At 41.5% G+C, this 4,346-nt stretch overlaps 1 non-coding gene across 1 annotated transcript; it reads left to right on the top strand.

The window, feature by feature from the left end:
- Positions 1-3,712: 3,712 nt before the first annotated feature.
- On the top strand, positions 3,713-3,819 carry LOC126008328 (U6 spliceosomal RNA). The gene has a single exon (XR_007495664.1). It is a non-coding gene; the product is annotated as a U6 spliceosomal RNA (small nuclear RNA).
- Positions 3,820-4,346: the final 527 nt, after the last annotated feature.

Genomic DNA, 4,346 nt, shown 5'->3' with positions numbered 1-4,346 from the left:
AGTGCATGGTCAACCAATATTCTTAACCATGGTTACCCGAGATCTGCAACTGTGTTTGATGAACAGCAAGAACTCAATAACTATGGATTGATGGAATGGACCAATTCATGATTTCTCCCAAACTGACTCTATTGAATCTGTGTGCTAGAGTAAAGAATGAATAAACTAAGCACATCAAGTACAGGAAGTACAAGGCAGGTCTACTACCCCACAGGACCCACATTTGTTGTGACATATGTCAATGCATGGAGAGTTACAAATTCTGCTTAGAAGTTGCCACTTTTTAGGGCCAGAGTGATAGCACAGTGGGTAGGGCATTTGTCTTGCACACACACAGCGACCCAGGTCAATCCCCAGCATCCCATAGCACCACCAGTTGTGGTCCAAAAACAAACAAAAAAAAAGTTGCCAACTTCAAATTCTAGCAGAGATCAAAGGGAAAGTTGAAGGTCTGGGCATCAGAGAAAAATAGCACAAATAGAGAAAAGATAAAAGGAAGAATTTATAAGCTACAGGAGCATGAGCAAAAAGATTTGTTTAAGGCCTGGAGAAATAATACTACAGTGAGTACAGCAAGCAATTGAGCTAGCAAGAGTCAATCTCTGACTCCTCATAAGGTCCCCCAAGCCCATCAAAAGTGATTTCTGAGCTCAGAGCCAGGCAGGGATAATCCCTGAGCACAGCCTGGTGTGGTCCCAATACCAAAAAAAAAAAAAAAAATAAAAAATAAAATGTCAAGGGCTGGGAGATAATATAATGGCTTGAACCAGCACTACATGGTACCGCAAGCATCATCAGGTGCAGCCCTGGTGGATTCTAAAGCACTGCCAATGGAGACCGAGGGATAGCACAGCAGGTAAGGTATTTACCCTACTCTAGGCAGTTCCCGTTCTATCTCTGGCATTCCATATGGTTCCCCGAGCATGCCAGGAGCGATTTCTGAGCACAGAGCCAGGAGAAACCCCTTAACACTGCCAGGTGTGACTCAAAAACAAAACAAAACATAAAGCACTGCCAATGTGGCCCCAGAGACCTATAATTACCAGCAGGATGGCCAGGGTAGTTACAAATGCTGAAGGGTCCAAGCAAGTCAATATTCTTAGACTTTTGCATCAAACTACTGACCCAATTGGCCAAGAATCACCAGTGAGGTCTCCCTCACTCCTGAATGCTTTTTGGGAGGCTCCCCTTTGCACCCTATATAAAGTAAACTTTTCTTGCTGCAGTGACTACCTTTTATAAAAAAAAAATAGATAAATAAGCTATGAAAGATTATGGCCACTCCAGACCATGCAGCTATCTTGGAAGGATAGAATGGGCCAACCACCAGCTCTGCTGAAGCCACACCTGCTGCCTCCATCAACCAGAATCACCATTTCCCCTCTGGCCCTGCCTCATCTCTAACCCTCAATGATTTGCTTTGGGGATACCAATTTGACCACACTTTAGGCATGCCAGTTTGGGGACTGACATCATTAGTACTTTTAGGAGCGAATGCAGGCACCATCCCACCCCCCCCCACACACACACACATATATTTCTTCTTTCAGGAGACATGGCAGTTGAGTACAAGCCATATTATCAGTAATAATGCTTTGAATTTTCGAATACCTCATTTGTTTGATGCTGTCAAAGAAACACCCCAATTTAACAGAATGGACAGCTAACAAGAGCTTACTAAACCTTTTGCCATGGTATTACTAACTTCATTGGAGATATAAAGATTTTCACAAATGTACTTGCTATTGTAATTTTCTTTCTTTCTTTTTCTTCTCTTCCATTTTAATTTTAATTTCTATTTTATTTTCAATAACTTTACTTTCACTTATCTGGAATCAAATGTATTATGATCAACTAGGTGATGCATTTTCTTTAAATAAATAAATTAATTTTTTTTAAAAAATAAGAAAATTCACAGTGGTCAATCAATTCAGTTTTACTCAACTGGTATTTTTATTACAAAATGTATAATCCTTACCACCACTCACTTATGATCAAAGCAAATCTTTTACTTTATAGATGATAAAAAATGAGGGTCATAGAGGTGACTGGCCTTCAAGGTGACATGGCCACTCAGAATAAGGAATACAATTATGTATCCGGACTCAATCAACTCTATAGGCAACTCAAGAGTCTTTTTCCTGATCTTTCCTTCTAGAATTGTTCTATTTTCTTGCCACAAGGGAGAAAGACTGTCCCCATTTTAGCCATGTCTGGCATATAGCAAGCGTTTGATCTGGTAACTGTTTCACAGTGATTAAAAACATGGAAAGTAGAGGCTGCTGAAAAGATGCCACAGGGGTTAAGCCTTGAATATAGTTGACCCAGTCTGATTGATCCCCAGTACTGAAGAACCCCTCAAGCATCATTGGGAGTAGTCGTGGAAGCCCTTAAATACCGTCAAGCACCTCTGAGAAATGTTGGGAAAGTCCCCTGGGCCTCCTGAGCACAGTTGGGAGCCCCCCCCCCCATCTTCCAAAGTACACGAAAATTAGAGAAATCTGATTTTGAATCCTAACCACACGCAGTTCATTAGTTATCTGGCTTTAATTGGATTACTGCATCTCTCCAAATCTGCCTCATTATCTATAAAATCAGGCACATAGGAATCCAACATACAGCACTTTATAAGTATTTACTGTTATTAGTATCAATAATAATATCTGTTGAATATCTTCTTCAAGGCCAACAAGCTTATTTCCAGAAGACATAGTCATTTGGTGATCCTGAACTGTCAGCCCAAAGAACCTTCCCGACCCATTTCCTAACCACGATGTTGTTGCAATGAAGCTGAAGGGAAAATAAGAAATGGCTGGACTCTGCTTGCAAACACATGAAGGGGTGCAGAGATAATACAGACTTCTGCAAATGAAAATTAATCATCTTGACTTTACTCCGCAGGCAAGCAGAAAGAATGCCAGCTTGCCGCCTTCCCTGCCTGGGGGCTGGATTCAGGAAATGAAGAGAGAAGACGGGAGTGTGAAAGGGGGCGGTTCAACTGGACTCCATCTCTCCATCAGATATGGGCACTGTGAGCATTTTCTCCTGCCTCCGAATTGCAGCTTAGTTAACCACATGGGGTGACAGGCTTCCAGCACAGCAGCCCGACGATTCCCGCATTGTTATTCCTTAGATTAATCTGGCTTCAATAAGTTGCAATAACATTACATACTTTATCTATAAATGCTTAAAGAAAAAAACTGGCATATTCGAAGGCCTTTGACGCTTCTACTAGAAATGTCACTGCTGAGCTCATCCCATATTGTCATGGTACTCACTTAGTACTTTGGAGAACTTGTCCCCAAAGAGACATGGTGCATTTCCAGAGTGTCTCTCTCACTAGGATTACTATCATCTTTCTTCACCTAGAGGCAAGAGATTTTGCATTTTGTACAATTTCTTTTTTAAAGTCGGAGTTGTGATCTAAACAATAGTCAAATGACATGCCCGAAATTTACTTTAAATATGATGCAAAATTGAGATCCACAGCCTTGTATCTGACTTGTCACAAGTCATAATATAATTAACAATGATGAGTTTACCTACCTTTTAGACCCACCATTTTTCTACCTCAAACGCCCATTGTCTTACTCCAAGGTCATTTTCCCTGTCTTCTGATATAAAAACAACCACCAAAGAACCACAAAAAAAAAAAAAAACCTTGTCAGGGCCAGACAAAACCCTAACAAGAGAGGATTAAAGACCAGGTTTAGTGCTCGCTTCGGCAGCACATATACTAAAATCGGAACGATACAGAGAAGATTAGCATGGCCCCTGTGCAAGGATGACACGCAAATTCATGAAGGGTTCCATATTTTTCTGTCTAACGTACAGGTGGAGTTTGGGTGGGGAAGAGAGAGATTTGGGACATTGGTGATGGGAATGTTGCACTTGTGATGGGTGGTGTTCTTTACATGACTGAAACCCAAACACAATCATGTATGTAATAAAGTTGTTTAAATAAAAAAAAAAAAGATCGGGTTTAATGAGGGGAGAGGCAAAGCAGAGAAGCCAGGGGCCTTACAGACAAGGCCTTATGTCGAGGGAGGGAAAGAGAGGACCAAGGTTGGGACCAGGGCAAGGAGTCAGTGAGGGAGACATCAGAGAAAAGGAAATAGTAGGAGAGGCAGCAAAAGGCAACAGGAGCAGGGAGTCTGGCAAACAGTTTTTTCAGCAATTCTGTAGTGACCATCCAGTAGGAGCCATCCTGCAGGAACTACATTATGCACTTCAATCTGAAGCTTAAATACCCCTTGGACAATTGTCTTCCAGAGGCAGTTACAAGGGTCACCTTCTAAATGATGTATTAACCTTTAAGGGACAGGAGCCTTCTTATGGCTGACCAG

Source organism: Suncus etruscus, chromosome 4, assembly GCF_024139225.1.
Source record: "Suncus etruscus isolate mSunEtr1 chromosome 4, mSunEtr1.pri.cur, whole genome shotgun sequence".
NCBI lineage: Eukaryota > Metazoa > Chordata > Mammalia > Eulipotyphla > Soricidae > Suncus > Suncus etruscus.
This window is presented reverse-complemented; position numbering and strand designations above follow the sequence as displayed.